The 18,027-nt window shown below is 40.6% G+C and overlaps 1 protein-coding gene across 1 annotated transcript in view; it reads right to left on the minus strand.

Annotated features, from left to right (window-relative positions):
* Nucleotides 1-18,027, minus strand: part of CDH18 (cadherin 18) — a 965,040-nt gene that overhangs the window by 338,984 nt on the left and 608,029 nt on the right. The window lies entirely within an intron of this gene.

Raw genomic sequence — 18,027 nt, forward strand, 5'->3', positions numbered from 1 at the left:
CCTTAATCTTGTTTATGAAGGCAAAATAATAAAGAAATAAAATTAGTACTTCTTATGCCTTGGAGGTTGTTGTAAATACAGAAAAATAACTGTTCATTTGCCAGACATAGTGTGTCCCTAATTTCCTGTTTGATATGACAACATACTCTTTAGGTCTGAATGAGGTGTCAGCCATGCTTGTTTAATTTCTGAGAGATTACTCTTTATTGCCCCACCCGCTCATTTCCATTGCTCATTGTGCATGGGCAGAGAACAATAGAAGTTATCAGTTCACAAGATTTCCGGGAAAATCAAATTGACACTTGTCAAACAGATAATATGAAACTTTTTCAATGATATATTTAACAGACAAAACTGGAGCAGATAAAAGAACTATACAGGGTGTTTTAAAAATCAGTATTGGATTAATTTATCTATATGTTACCCAATATAACACATACAATAAATAAGTTAACATTAGCAGCAAAACTAAAGTCACAGTAAGTATATGTAGCTGTTATGTGGTCTGAGGGGGGCTTAGTGGCTATTGTTGCAAATTGAACACGCAAAAATTGTGTGCATGCTATAACACACTTCCACTGCTGTATTATTTAGTAAAGTGACCAGACATCCCAGATTTCTAGGCATAATCTCCAGTTTTGGGGTGCTGTTTCTGGAACAAAGTTTCCCCAGATTCCTTCTTGTTTCTCAAATGGTGCCCCTGTCTTATGACCTGCAAGGCAATATAACTGGAAACATTCTGACTTGGCTTCCAGACTGTGCAGTTATCTATACTACTAAGGCAGATCCACTGGGTGACTGGACCAATAATAGACATGGTTTTACAAATTTTGGAAGTGATCCATAACAAACATAAATGGTTAGTAACTATTACCTGTAGTGCCTCATATTCATTCTCTGCATTCCTTACTACTGACCCTTGCACTATGTGTTATGTACTGCTGACTCCTGCACTGTGTTACTTACTGCTAACTTCTACTTTCTGTGTTACTTACTTCTGACTTAAAAACCTTGCATTAATTAATGCTGATTTGTGCACTCTAGCTGACCTACTATACACCCTTGCGCTATATTATTGCTGACATCTGCATTATTTGTTCCTACACCCTCTACTCTGCTCTACTACATTACTTACTACTGACCTCTGAAATCTGTGTTACATATTACTGAACCTTGCACTCTGTTTCACGTACTTCTGATCCTTGTATGCTTTATTACTTACTTGTGATCCCAGCACTTTTCTTACTGTAGTCCATACTTCTAATCCCTGCACTCTGTACTGACCTATGTGCCATGCATTACTTAATACTGACCTTTTAAACTCTTTGTTAGTTATTACTGACCCCTGCATCCTGCATTACTTACCATTGGAGCTGCACTCTCTGTTTTTCTTTTTACCTGTCATACTCCTAAATTATGTGCTTTGCATTTCTTACTGCTAATCCATGCACTCCGAGTTACTTATCATTGACCACTGCACTCTGCATTACTTACTACTGACTTCTGAACTCTGGTTAGATACTACTGACACTTACACTGTGTTACATACTATTGATCTTTGAACTTTGTGTTATTGAGTACTAACCCCTGCACTCAGAGCTTCTCCTTATACCTGACCAGTCCAAATGAGCCTTCAGTGATGACACAGCATGTTAACATGACCCCAAATATCTCCTATTGTCTAAATTGCATTTTTTTTGATCATATATTGTTAACCACTTCCCGCCCGCCTCACGAAGATATACTGCAGCAGAAGGGCACGTACAGGCATATTAATGTACCTGTACATTGCCCTTGAAGAGGTGACTTGTGGGCGCATGTGCACCCGCCGGGAGCTCTATGAATGTGATCGAAAGTCTCACGGACTCGATGTCTCAGGGGGAGGAAGAACGGGGAAATGCTAATGTAAACAAGCATTTCCCCATTCTGCCTAATGATACTGACACTGATCACAGCTCCCTGTAATTGCCTCCCCCCACAGTTATAATCACTCCCTAGGACACACTTAACCCCTACAGCGCCACTTAGTGGTTAACCCCTTCACTGCCAGTCACATTTACGCAGTAATCAATGCATTTTTAATTGCACTGATCGCTGTATAAATGTGAATGTTCACAAAATCATGCCAAACGTGTCCGATGTGTCCGCCACACAGTCTCAGTCCCGATAAAAATCTCTGATTGCCACCATTACTAGAAAAAAAATAATAATAATAATAAAAATGCCATAAAACTATCCCCTATTTTATAGACACTATAACTTTTGTGCAAACCAATCAATAAATGCTTATTGTGATTTTTTTTTCCAAAAATATGTAGAATACGTAACAGCCTAAACTGAGGGGAAAAAAATGTAGATATTTTTTGGAGATATATATATATTATAGCAAAAAGTAAAAAATAATGTTTTTTTTTTCTAAATTGTTGCTATTTTTTTGTTTTTATTAAAAATAAAAACCGCAGATGTGATCAAATACCACCAAAAGAAAGCTCTATTTGTGGGGAAAAAAGGACGTCAATTTTGTTCGGGACCCACGTCACACGTCCACGTCCGCACAATTGTCAGTTAAAGTGACGCAGTGCCAAATCGCAAAAAAACTCTCTGGTCTTTGGCCAGCCAAATGGTCTGGGGCTTAAGTGGTTAAGATTATTCATTTTTGCCTAATGTATTATAAAATATCAGCATTAGTGACTTATAGAAGAAGAAAAAAAGAGGGCTGCTGTGGCATTGGAAAGCGGGGGACTCACCAGCAGATAGAATGCAGTACCAAGATCTAAGTACCAAGTCCAATCCAGGGAGAAAAGAAAAAATTGGTGATGAAATGGGATTTGGCATAGGGGTAGGGGTTGTATTGAGAAGGAGTGGGTAATTTTTTGGCTTGGGAGGCATTCTATGCTGTGATTATTCCTGAGCAGTGCACTCGATGAATTATGCATTCTTGAAAATCTGGGTTAAACACTCTTGACTCTTGACTCAGGGCAGAGTGGGCTCAGGTTTTATTCATTCAAACTTTAAGCCCTTCCCACCTTTAGCACACGTTGGCCACATTCGCTATTAACACATCCCCAGCCATATAATGCACAGAAGGAGACTGTCTGATTGTTGCTAATCACATATGACCTCTTCTTTTCTCTGTGCAGGAGGCAACATCTGTTTGGCTGTTGTAAAGCCTATTGGGTGTCTAAGCAGTACTTAGTAGTCCTCCTGCCTATTTAGTAGATTATAATGAATGATCTATCAGTGCAATCCTGCAGAACAATTTAAATAAGTGTTCAAAAAATTTGAAAGTCACCCAGTTGCTGCTGTCAGTGAAAAAAGTGTGCTCGCTCCACTTCTTATAAACATACAATCAAACACAGTGCTGCGCTACCAGTGAATAATCAAAAATAAATTGATAAACTATCACACATCAACAAGATATATAAAATACCATAAACCATCAGGGAGGAGTGGGAGATATAGAAAATTAGAACACCAATAGGACGCCAGAGCAATCTCTTGATTACCCTATACAGGGACCTGCTGATTCTGACCCACTGGAAAAAAAGGGGTCAGAATAGGAGGTGAGCGGCCAGAGCACACTGGTGGAGATGAGCACTTTGGAAATTTACTTTTGCACAATTTGGTGAAGACCTATTTTTTTTTCAACTTTTTGTGATATTTTTGTTGAATTTTTGTTTTGGTTTTTTACGTAGACTTATTATTACAGATTATTTATCACTGTATCACATTATTTTATATCTATTTTTTATGTGTGATAGTTTATAATTTTTTATTTTTTTTTGATTATTCACTGTTTAGTAGATTGTCCATAAAGTTTTTGATACAGCCCCGTCAGCACTGTGAAATGAATCCTGTATGCCTAACACATTCTTTCTAAGACTGGTAAAAAATCTTCAAAAGTTCTGCAAAAATATAGTTTAAAGGTGTTTGTCTATGAAAGCTTATAGTACTTGTGCCATATTATAAAATAAATATATATATATATAATTTTTATTAAATTCACTGTTACACTATGTAATTATTATTACTACTACAACTATTACTCCTAGGGCCCAAAGAACATTTACCCCTAAAAAGACAAGCTGATGTTAAAAAGACATTGATGAACCACCATTAGTTGGCTGTAAAATTAGAGATTTAAGACTAAGTTCACCTTTGGAACATGGTCATATTGAAGGATCCCCCCATCCTTGTGACAGCAGGCTAGGTTTCTTCTTCCTACACCTACTGTCACTTTTTAAAAACAATATGGCTCTGTGGGTCTCCACCCACACAGCCCCATAATTGATTCAGAGATTTCTGGGCATGAAAAACTACAACCATGGTAGATGGATGTATAGTTTCAAAGGGTTGCAGGAGCACTGGTGAGCACTCACATAGTCCACTGACATGTCCTTCAGCTTTTAAACAGAAAGCCCTTACAGTGGTCTGGGCTGAAAGCCAAAGGACATTTCTGCATGAGCCCATACTACATCTATGGGATAGCGTTGGTGCAATGCTTATCAGGCTCCTGCAGGGAAAAATAATAAATGCAAATACTTTTGCAGAAAAAAGTGTGCATTTAGAATTTTTTCTGTAAAGATAACGTATGCTTTTTAAAGTTAAATCCCCAAACTACTGCCTCCTCCCCACCTCTTCTTGCTTGGCAACATACTGTATATCCACAGAATTGGTCTATATTGGCTATAATTACTACTCTTCTGTTACCTGTACTTGATTTAGACTTACCTTTGGTTGACATCAGTGATACATACAGTATAGTCACATTTGACCATACCGATGAATAGATCTGCAGGAATTTGAATGTGCTTAAGATTCATAGAAAATACTTTTATACTGATATTCTGTTTATTCTTGTTACTTTTTCCCCCACATGCACACATAGGAGCATTGTTCAGATTTTTTTATGTATTTCTGCTTCTTAACCAAACATCATCTTGCAAGTGTGTTTTCTAATGAGCATGCAAAATAAAATGTTATTCTCTACACTTTTATGTCACTGCAATACTATCACAGATGGACACATACCACTAATACAAGTTGTTTCCTCAGCAGTCCCAAGAAAACAGGCACAAAGTATGGATGGAAAGCTGACTCAGTTTATTGCACACAAACCACAGCATCGTAGTGTAGCACTTATCAGAGGATGGCAGATTCTGATAAATCACTACAGGGGTGAAGCAGGCCTAACAGATACAAACCTGAATGATGAGCCTTTCTTAAAGTAGTACAATGTTTTCTTCAACAGCAAAGGAAAGGTTGGCAACTTTTGCCTGGAGCTTCATGCTATATTAGCACATGGTAGGATGTGAACCAGAATTGCGCAATGTAAATTCCAAATCCCCTGGGGGGCATGGATTGCCAGCGGAGTGGATGGAAGCCTGAATTCTCACCTCCGCAAACCTACCCAGCAACGAGCGATTCCTAGACTACAAATTGAGGGCAAAACCTACCTGCATAGCTCCCGGGAGCTCCTGCTACCTTCGGGTGCAATGTCGAAGTGCAGAAAGCATCTTAAAGGGCCACAGAAGCTGACAAACTTCTTCCTCATTACAGACACGAGCCACAGGCAAGATGGCTCTGATGGCCTCCTCAAGCAAGCAGCTCCTCTCCCCACACGCTGGCTTCACTTTCACACAGAAGAAGCACGTCTCCTCCTTCTCTCCAGCGGCGGATAGTGAGTCATCTCCCCCTGCTTCCCCCTCCACAGCCAGCCCAGTTAAATCAATGCCCAGCAGGGATGAAACACAGCAATCCCTCCTTCACCCTGCCAGTCCCTGATCCCCAGCAATCCTCAGCAATAGATGCATTCCCTGCCACAGACCAACCAATCTCTGAGGTGACAATGAAGAATATGCTCATCTCACTGAAACACACTTTATATACAGATCTGTCTGCCTCAGTATACTCCTTATCTACTGTAGTACAAGTACAAGATCAGTGCTTACTACATGTAGAAACTAAAATGGCAGATATCTACACTGCACACAATGAGCTAATCAATGTATATACAGAACAGGCTGAGAAATTACACTCAATTAAACTTAAACTGGCAGATTTAGAGGATCGTTCCCATCTGAACAATATAAAACTCTGCAATGTCACAGAGTTAGTGCAGCGATCTGACCAATATCTACAGAGACTAATGAGGTCCATAGTATCAGATCTGACTGACCGGGATTTGGAAATAGATCAGGCATTTAGACTGCCAAAACCACCACACCTTCCTGAATCAAGATGTACTCGCCCGTATCCACTTTTTCACTGCAAAAGTGAAAGTGATGTATGCTGAAAAGTGCTTACCTGCCCTTCCAGAACCATTTGCCACAGCCAAACTTCATGCAGATCTCTCAAAAACAATAATGGATACCTGGCAACATTTGGCCACTATCACAAAACAATTACAAAACTACCACATTCCCTACAAGTGGGGCTTTCCTGTCAAATTGCTAATAACCTATCAAAGCAAAACGTACACCATGAAATCACTTGCTGGGGGCCTCAAACTCCTAAGAGACTGGCGTCTCATCCCTGAGGAATACACAACCTCTGACAACCCCTCAGCCTCACAAATGGACACGTATTGGTCCGTTCAGGATGACTAACAAAACCTGATTGTCCTCTACCTTCCACCTTACTATCCAGCTGGGTAGAGGATAAGTCTGCAGAATCCAAATTTGATTCTCGCAGACCCATCTGTGGTGGCTACCATTAAAGATCATTGTTCTTCCCCAGTTAACACCAGCAGTAGTTACTGCACATTCAGCTCACTTGAGAAAGAGCTCCCATGTTTTATTTGTTCTACACCTGAGTGAGACTACCAATACCTTGAACTGCATGATTATCTGACCCACCTTGAGACCACAGTTGCAGTCGCTAATACCAGTGAACTTTTTACTAAAACTGCCCACACAACTCCTAGCCATTCCCTAGCACACCAAATAATCATAATAATATATCTACCTGAACCACAACTTGCCCATCAAGATCGTCTCACTAAATGTCAGAGGCTTAAACAGCCCACAGAAGGTCTCCAGGCTTCAAGTAAATATGGCCAAGTCGACAGCCCTCAATATCTCCTTATCCCCAGCCCTAGTAAACAGGCTAAAGGAGCACTTCCCCTTCCCTTGGAGCTCCTCTTCCATCCCCTATTTAGGGGTCCAGCTCACGCCCAACATAGACCAATTATTCAAACACAATTACCCGCCCATGTTTAAGAAACTCAAAAATGACCGTGAGCAATGGTCACTCCACAAGCTGTCCTGCATTGGTAAAGTCAATGTCGTCAAAATGACTCTCCTCCCTAGGTGATTGTACCTTTTCCGCTCACTACCAATACTGATCCCCAAATCCCACATCCAAAACCTACAGTCTGCAATTATAAGATTTAGCTGGGGCAAATCCAACCATAGACTCCCCAAGAAAACATTGTTTTAGACTAGGTCTGCCCAACCTCTGGTGGTACTATCAGGTACTATCAGGTACTATCTGGTGGTACTATCAACTCTGCCAGATTTCTAACGTCTACTCGAGAGGTCCCAAACCTGAATGGTTAGAGATGGAAAGACAAGCTATCCCCAAGCACACTATTGATTTCCTGTTGTGGCGCCCCCCGAAATCTAGACCCCCGGACATGTCCCCTACCCTCTCTAACTCCTTCACCTTATGCGACACAGTACATAAATCTAACATCCTTACATTAAAGTGGCAACCTCTTGCAAATATCTTCAATAACCCTTCATTGCCGCCAGGGATGAATATAAGGGCATTCCAGTGGTGGATAGATAAAGGCCTTTATAGAATAGGACACTTTCTCAACCCGTCTGGGCCACTCAGGCTAAATCACTGCATTTCTAAACTGGAGATGCCAGCCTCAGAAAGATTTAGGTTTCATCAGATAGCACATTTCTTGCACACACTAACATCCCGCAACACCCTACCCCTCACTGTATCCCCGTATGAACTCTGGTGCTCCTCAGCCATGGACATGAAGGGGGTTATCTCCCTGATTTACTCTGCTCTCACTGAACCAAAGGAAAAAGCGCAATACATGCTGAGCTGGGAACGTGACCTGGGTTTTGAGTGGGACTTGGACTCATGGCACTCCCACTTCACGACGGCCTTCAGGGGGATCCTCAACACTTTCCTGATGGAGGCGGACGTTAAAGTTTTTACCCGCTGGTACCTGGTCCCGACTCCTCTAGCTAAATTTTACCCTCAGTCCTCCGCCCTATGTTTTAGGGGATGCGGTCATTTAGGATCGCTCCTCCACATCTTATGGGAATGTCCCAGAATCATAAGCTATTGGAACAGGACTTTCGGCCTAATCCGTAAAGTCACTGGCCATGCAGTTCCTCAATCCCCAGCATTCGCCCTCCTGAATCAAAAAATTCCCCAAATCCCGAAAAACAGCCAATTATTGATCCATTATATTTTCATTGGAGCTAAAATGACTATAGCCAGGTCTTGGAAGTCCCCCAGGGTTTCCTTCCCACTTCTGAAACAAAAAATTACCTGGATTATGTTCCAAGAAAAAACTTCTAATTCTATTCTTGACAAACTGGACAAATTTAAACGGGTGTGGGAACCCTGGGCCAACCACATTGGGATTCTCCTTTAATCTCAGGACCCTGGCTCATCCCCTGCTCAACTCCCAAAACCGAACTCCCCCCTGGCTTCCACAGACTCTGCCTGACCTAGGCACCCCTTTCTATGAACCTACCACTCCTCCTCTCCTCCTACCCTCTCTCCTCTTTTTCTCACTTTCCTTCTTTCGCTTCTTTTACTCCTCCCTCCAGTACCTGCTGGTCTGGGAGATGGTGGATATCATCTCTCAGAACAGGCTTTTGAATACTTGTAACCCCATGGCCTTATCATCGCTAGCTTGGTAATATCTGTCTAACCACTCCTGGGGCTAGTCCTATCATTTTGCTTTGGACTATGCCTTTAATCAGGATTTTCAGGGGTCCTTGCCAGGTACAATTAACCTCTCTTTGGACTCTTTCCTATCCACGATACTCGATGCATAGTTTAGTATGTATTGCATCTCGTTGTATCTCAGGTCAGGGGGGACTTGAGATTCTGACACAGTGTGATCCCAGTTGGGGTGTCAGAGTTTCGGTCCACCCGGAGGATATTTTTATATGTCTTTCTTGTTTACTTTTATTTTTTCCTTTGTGGATAGCAATTTTGTTTACCTGGCATTGTACAATGTTCTATATTCCTGAGTCATACCGGATTTAAGATTTCTCTACTGTTATACACAAGGGCTTTTCCTCATTGGGAAGGGTCCTAAACTTTTCTCTCTGTAATGCCTGTTCCGCAATAAGTTCCCAGAAATCCCCTGTGAGGGAGATCTGTCTCTGTTATGTTTTCAATACTTCAATAAAACCTTTTAAAACTTAAAAAAAAAACAGCCCACAGAAATGAATGACGCTGCAAAAGGAAACTAGAAAACAGCAAGCTGACATAGTCTTTATACAAGAGATGCACTTTGCTTCAGCCAAAACCCTGGCAATCAAAATTAAAGGATATAACCAACTCTTTCTTGCCTCAGGTCCAAAAAAGAAAAACAGTGTCCTAACAGCGATTAAGGACAGCCTCCGGTTCAAACTTCACCAATCTTACAAAAACCCCCAAGGTCGCTATCTTATTCTTATTTGTGAATTTGTGATATAGGATAGTCCACCTACACCCTGGTCAATATATATGGAAAAAATACTTAACAAATCAGCTACCACAAACACCTAAACCACAAAAAACTCGGAAAGATACAAAGAGAAACCCTTATCCTAGGGAGCGACCCCTCTATGCATACCTCTATACACAAACAATGACAACAAGGTGCGTTAAACCCCTTTTTTTCGAACAACAGACCTTTTTGATGTATAGAGATGCCAGCATGGGTCCAAAAAAGACTACACATACTTCTCCACTTAACAGTTGACCTATTCACACATAGACATGTTCATGGTCGACAAATGGACTTTACAAAATATCAAGAGCTCTGAAATAGACACAATTTCCTGCTCGGACCATGCCCCAATATCTATAACCTTGGACGATCGCCGAAAAGGGCCTCCATGAATATGTAGGCTCAGCTCCACCATGCTAGCAGACAAAGAAATTTGTCAGGGACTCATTAGGGAGCACCATTCCTTCTTCGAACTGAATGCTCTCCCTAACACTAACACCTACCTGCTTTGGTCAACGTACAAGGCCTATATGCTTGGAATTCTTATTAAGCTAAATAGGAGATTGAAGAAACAGAGGGACAGACAGATTGACGAGATCATGAAAATAACCTTAAATACACTAAAGCCAACTATTACGCACTCAGTAACAAACCAGGAGCTCTATTGGCTTGTACAGTCAAAACGCAACGTTTAAAAACAAAAATCTCCTCTCTCCTCCACCCCACCTCTAGACAACTCCTAACGGACCCACAAGACATTGTAAATGCCTTTAGCGAGTATTAATATTCTCTATATAACTTAAAAAACGACCCCCTTAGCGCATCAACCCTCTGAAACTTCTATCCAAGAAATTTTTAATTCTATAACCCTTCTCAGCCCTTCACTGTAGAGGAAATAACCAGAGTCATCAAAGAACTAACCCTACACAAGTCACCCGGAGAAGATGGGTTTTCAAATGAATTCTATAAGCAATTTAAAGACATCCTAGCACCCCAATTACTTTCAATAGATTTTTATTGAGAATTCAATGAAATACATATAAAAGAATGAACAATGCTCATTTGTACTGAACACAACATAGAATTCCGAATTGACAGTTAACAAACCATGAGTTCCACTAGGAGTGGCTAACATAATGTCATTAACTGGTGTGAACCAATAAGAAAGTAGGTGAAATAAGATAACGAGTGCCAATCCTTGATAACCAAATATCACTTGGGATCTCGGACACGTTATACATTCAATTTAACTGGAGCGGCGAGCCCCCCGATCCCGGCACCCCAAATGGGATCTAACTGTGCCGATCACCCGAAGGCCCTACCCCTCCCAACCTAGCACCCCAATTAATGACCCTCTTCAACTATGTCAGTTCATCTGGTTCTCTACCAACAGACTTTCAACTATTATAACATACTGCAACCTGACAAAGATCCTTCATCAACTGCAAATTACAGACCAATTTCTCTCCTGAATACTGATATAAAAATACTAGCCTAAGTCTTTGCCAAAAGATTAATGGCATACCTCCCATCAAAAAACTGCTTTTCTCTCTGGACGCAGAGAAAACATTTGATGGACTACATTGGGGTTTTCTCAAAGAGGCTCTAGCCAAATTTGGAATCACAGGATGGTTCCGAAGTGTCATACTTTCTCTGTACTCCAACGCCTCAGCAAGAATACTCATAGGAATAGCCCTTTTCACCCCATTCACCATAACGAACAGCACAAGCCAGGGATGTCCCCTGTCACCACTTATATTTGCCCTGCTAATGGAAACCCTAGCGACCAAAATTAGAACTGATACACAAATCTCAGGAATTAAAAGTGATACCACACACCATAAAAAAAAGCTCATTCGTAGATGTTGTGATACTAATGATTAATAATCCAATGCAATCCCTCCAGAAGATACAAGAATTTATCCTTAAATTTAGCAATGTCTCCTATTACAAACTCAACATACCAAAATCTCTAATAATGCCCTTGTGCCCTCCCACACAATTGGAATCCCACCTTAGAAATATCACCCCATACACTTGGGTAAACAACTCTATTCCTTATCTGGGAATACAAATAGCACCCACTCTAAAACAATTGTTTACACTTAACTACCAGACCAGACCTTTCTCCAAAAAATCCCTCAACTATTCTGCTCAATATGCTCAACAGGCCTCTCGAAAACAGGTAGGATCGCTACCCTTAAGATAATATACTACCAAAACTCCTGTACCTGTTCCGCATGCTGATAATACCTCTCCCTCAATCCTTCCTAACCTCCATCCAAAGGCAAATATCAAAATTTATATGCGGAGAAAGACCTCCTAGATGTGCCAATTATATCTTAACCAGACCATACAAAGAGGGAGGAGTTGGCATCTGTCACATTATCAGTTACTATCATGCCTCCATTTTAGATCAAATATACTACTGGTGGCACCCAACATCTTAAAAAAAACTTGGTCAATCATGGAAACCCTGTCCCCCCCAGAATAAATACCCCCTAGAGTCCCTCCTCCTAACAGCAGTAGGATGTCCTCCTCCTAGCCAAGACACACCCCAATCAGTTACAGCGTTTATACTAACAGGGAAAAAAACTTTATCCAAACAAACCCCCAGCCCTCTTACCTGCTCTATACCTAGCACCCTTAGATCCCTAACTAAGCATCAGACCTTAATCTCTCCGCATGGCAAAAACAAGGCATCACAAACATTATGGACCTTACCAAACATAAGTCAGTAAAATCATTTGAGAACCTCCAACAGGAATTTAATCTCCCGCATTCAGAACTTTACACCTATATGAGAATCTCCCACTCTGCCGGAACCAATGTTCCAATTTTACACACATCCCCCATACCTCAAAAAAAGGAATAACTTTGTTCTACACCTTACTAAATGATGATCGCCCCTTCCTGCAAATTCCCCCCTTAACCAAATGGGCCGAGGAACTTATGGTCCAAATTACCCCTGAAATATGGCAACAACTCTTTAGGGTCACCTCCACTGGATCTCACTGTTCCAACCATTGGGAGACCTACCAAAAAACCCTGCACATGTGGTATCTAATGCCCTACTAGTTATCGAAGATATATCGAGGAAGCTCATCATACTCTTGGAGGAATTGTGGCAGCATAGGTTCCATAGCCCACATACTATGGTACTGCAAATCCCTTACCTCATTTTGGAGACAAATATTCACATTGATCTCTACTATCTCTGGCTTTCCTACTGCTCCTACCCCTTCAGCGTTGCTTCTTGTAGGGCTAGAAAAATACCCCTCAAACACCAGAACTGTCATAACACATCTTCTGCTAGCAGCTAAACTAAATATCACTAGGTTATGGAAAACATCCTCCATATCTAATACAATTGCAGATCTCAATCAACAATGCAAATTGGAAAAGATAATAGCTAGGAAAAATATGTTACTAAATACATTTTCTGTACAGCGGTCCCACTGGTAGACACATCCAAAATGTAAAGTATACACGTGAATTGTAGCTTATCTTTTATACTGTTCTGAAAATTCCTCATTTGATGTGCTGGTGATCCCCCCCCCCACCTTTATCGTCACCCTTACTTTTCCCAATCCCCAGTTCCCCCTCCTATATCTCCCTGCCTACTCTACCCCCCATCTTTTCCTCCCTACCTCCCATTTCCTCTCCACCTGCTTCGTAAACTAAATATATTATTATGTTTGGTAAAATATGTAATGGTACATTTGCTTTAATTTTTATATGTTGCTTGTTCAGATTGAGCTAGACTCACATAAGTTAGGAGGAACCTCTATTTTTGTAGCAACTTAATTATTTTCTTACTATCTTTATATTAAAAACTCAATAAAAATCTATTGAAATTAGTAAATTCCAAATCCTATCACCTTCCCTACACCTGGCTCTCAGAAGATGAGATCTTTCCTCATATCTTGTTCTTCAACTCTAAGATAAAAATATTCTTTGTAGAAATTAATACATTTGAAAATGAAATTCACTGCATGGAAATGATACATTTATCCTAGTAGTAATGATGTAACATCAGACACCTCCCCAGTGTTACTTGTGCAAAGAGCACCTATGCTGGGATCACACACACACTTCTTTACCAGAGGTGGAAACACTCCAAGGGATGCTGCTGAAACCTTGAGGATAGCTTTTACTAACAATATTCAATATTGCATTGTCTGTGTTTTTTTCATGTATTTACACTTGCCCACTTGCTTGGTGAACAAATTAGGGTCTCAAAAGGCAAAAGGAGGCAGAAAGGGGACACAAATGTCACCTAATACCTTGCTGCTATCCTCTTCTGTGCATCAGCATTGGTAGGGAGCTGGTACCTGTAAGCATCAAATGCCAGTGCTTTTAAGTAGGTACCGCTTTTGCTGGAACTCTATCAAAGTGCCCCTTCCATGTTGAAAGCTATGTGAGCTGATATTATTGTTATAGGGTGTTGAACACTGCTTTTGTTTACCCCAAAATTTCTAGAATCCCTAAGCAAAGAACTGTCTAAACCACTACCTCATTATCTGAATCTTGCCACCTTACCCCCTGTAATATTTCCATTATTCACAAAGCTACTAACTCACACCCTTAGTATTTCACACTTTGACCAATGAAACTTCCCTCTTATTGCTTCCCCCATACTCACCCACCTCACCAACCATTCATTGTCCCTCTCTGCAAATCCCTCCACTAGTTCCATACAAACACAATTCAAAATACTAACAAAAACATGCAAGTCAATCTACAACTCTGCCCCAAACTACAGTGCATCACCAGTTCTAGCTCAAAATATAACCAAAATCGTCCTATCTGCCCTTTACAAGACATCCTGTTCCCCTACTCCCTAATCATCTCCTCCCATGCTCAACTCCAAGACTTCTTTAGAGTCTATCTCTTCCTAGGCAACTTCCTAACCCAATCTGTCTGGCCATTTCTTCTGGGAAGCCTAACCCACCACTACCTAAAAACTATACTTTATTTGTCCATTAGCTTGTCTCCCATTAGCTTCGCCATTATTACTTTTTGTATCACCAGCTACATATGAGCTATTACCAAACGTCACCTGCTGGCTCTAAAACATTCTGTAAATTCATAACACCATTTTATTTACAGTAGATACAACTGCATGATTTTTCTTATCTTCATCTTTATCCTTTATCTGTTTAACTGTTGGAGTGGACTTCTTGATAAACTACTGCAGCTCCTTGATATTGCAATTGAAAATTTGTATTGAAATGTACATCAATTATGACCAATAAAGGATTGATAACTGTCTCTTGGTTGACAACACAAGGGATTCAAGGCATGTTTTACTTATTTTATTTATACTTAGAAAGGAATATCCCACAGTACACAGAAATTCCCTCATGCAACCTAAAGTGAATCTGTTCCCTGCACAGAAAAACATTCATATATACCAAACAAGCAGTAAAATCACTTTAAAAATACACTCAATTGTTTCTGTAGTTGTAGGCTTTGTTTAGAAATTAAAAGAGAAGTAAAGGATTTTTTGTTGTTGTTTGTTTAGATTTATACTTACTCAGGTCCGGCCTGATGCTGCATATATCCCCCGCATCTCTGCACTGAAAACCGAGCAATCGAACACTGCTCATTTTTCAGAGCTCCGTGAGCACAGGGCACAGGGCTGCAGACTGTCAGTCACAGCTCTCTGCTCATCTCCCTCCTTGCATATTGGAGAGCTGAGCTGTGGAGAGGGCAGAACAGCCATCTCAGCCTGAGGCTGAGACGAGTGTCAGTCCAGGCACCTGGCAGATCCAGACTTGTTGGGATGATGCGGTGCCTGGACTGACAATGGTGACATCAGCAGAGAGCGGACTTCAGTGGACTTCAGTCCGCTCTCTGCTGAAAATGGGTTACAGGAGTGCAAAACGAACTGTACTCCTGTGATCCATAGGAAAAGTACAGCCAAATGAGCTTTGGCTATACTTCTCCTTTAATGTTCAACTTTCACAACAGAAGCATTAAAATCTCTTTTCCTACTACTTTCTTTTACAACAGAAACTTGGCAGTCTGACAGTCTTCTAATGTAAACACACAGCAGTTCTGTTGGAAATGGACTGAAACCTGATTTTAGAATTATTGTTGTGATTTTTAAAGACTTTTAAGAATGCATTAGTTCACAGTACAAGCAGCTAAAGCAGACCTTTACTGGTTGCAAACATATGTAAACACTGAATGTCTATTGTGTGTGCAAGTAAATGCTATCTATTAAGAGGTTATATATTTAAAGATAACGTGTGATAGATTCTGTAGAAAATACAACTGAAGCTTTTGTAGCTGTAATATGACCCCTGTCCCTGCATGCAAACTTCCTATTCCTCACTATGGTGCTCTATCACATTAAAAGATTATTTGTAAGGAGCAGAATGTTGGAGGCGGTAGTCCAAGCCATTAAAATTAGTAAGACTTGGTTTACAATGAGGAACAGTGCGTCAGGGGTTCCAGTGCGTCTCTATTCACTGCTTCAGGTCCGATTTCAGCCTGAATTTTTGTCTAGGACCTGAAACATACCAGAAAATGCACAGGACTCCTGTGCAATTCGCACGGGAGCCGCTCCGGAGATCTGTGAACTGGCTCCATAGAGAGCCGGTCACAATTTCCTGACATGCAAATTGGATGTGGAGGAAATTCGCATCCAATTCACACAGGTGTGAACCCAGCCTTTATGTTTACATATTAGAGCACTACAGATTGCAGATTTATGTCCTGGATGTAAAGGGTTACTTTTGGTTATATTGAGGGTGAGTTTTCCAGTGCTTAAAAGTTTGTTTTTACCTAAGCTGTTTGAGTTTTTCTATGTCATACTGCCCTAAGTAAAAGAAATGAAAACAGAACAGTGTGCTCCAGGCATAACTGGTAAAGCATGGAGGTTTCCAAAAGCTATTTCTACTTCCTCAGAATTTCCTCAGAATTTGAAACACTGCTTTTTATGTTGTTCGCAATCAGATTCTTTATACTTTTAAGTAGAAAATAACAGCCACTTAAGGATTACCATCTGTTAAAAAAATCCACAAAATGTTGTGATTGCTGCTCAAACAAATGTGTTAAAAATCTAAATATATTTCTATGCATAGAATTTAAGGAAGACATTCAGTTTGAATTATGAGAATTAAATGTTCAGGCTTCTTTAGGTCAAATTAACTTTCTCCAATGTGTGTATGTGTGTATATATATATATATATATATATATATATGTATGTATATGGATATATATATATATATATATATTAGGGATGAGCTTCAAGTTCAAGACGAACGTATGTTCGACTCGAACATTGGGTGTTTTCCCGTTCACTGCTATGGGGCCTTCATGGCAAATTGAGCACCGTGGAACACCCCAAAATGCGCCCCATAATGCACTGCGAGATTGCAGTGCATTGCTGTATGATGATTGGTCAAAGCATGCACCTGACCTGCATGCTTTGGCCAATCCCAGTGCTCTCTGCTAAGAGAGCCATAATTGGCCAAAGGCAGGGTGCCAATCATAGCTCAGAGGAACAAAGTCCATGCCCCACACTATATAAGGCTGCCTACACAGCGGCCCTGTGTAGTATTGTTGGTGTGGAGAGAGATAGCTTGATTTAGATTAGGCAGGCAGTCCAGTAAATATATATATACTCTGCATCCAGTGTAGCCTATATCTACAGTTCATACCGCGGTGTACTATTTCTAATATACTTCAGGCAGTGCACAATCTAGTGTATATACAGTATCTCATAAAAGTGAGTACACCCCTCACATTTTTATAAATATTTTATTATATCTTTTCATGTGACAACACTGAAGAAATTACACTTTGCTACAGTGGAAAGTAATGGGTGTACAACTTGTATAACAGTGTAAATTTGCCGCCCTCTCAAAATAACTCAACACACAGCCATTAAGGTCTAAACCGCTAGCAACAAAAATGAGTACACACCTAAGTGAAAATGTCCAAATAGGGCCCAATTAGCCATTTTCCCTCCCATGTCATGTGACTCATTAGTGTTACAAGGTCTCAGGTGTGAATGGAAAGCAGGTGTGTTACATTTGGTGTTATCACTCTCACTCTCTCATACTGGTCACTGGAAGTTCAACATGGCCTCACATGACAAATAATTCCCTGAGGATCTAAAAAAAGAATTGTTGCTCTGCATAAAGATGGCCTAGGCTATAAGAAGATTTCCATGGTGGCCCATGCCATACAGTGGTTTAACAGGATAGGTTCCACTCAGAACAGGCCTTGTCATGGTCAAACAAAGGAGTTGAGTGCACGTACTCAGCATCATATCCAGGGGTTGTCTTTGGCAAATATACATATGAGTGCTGCC

This window comes from Lithobates pipiens, unplaced genomic scaffold (genome assembly GCF_037356315.1).
Source record: "Lithobates pipiens isolate NorthernLeopardFrog02 unplaced genomic scaffold, aLitPip1_a1.2 Scaffold_19, whole genome shotgun sequence".
Taxonomy (NCBI): domain Eukaryota; kingdom Metazoa; phylum Chordata; class Amphibia; order Anura; family Ranidae; genus Lithobates; species Lithobates pipiens.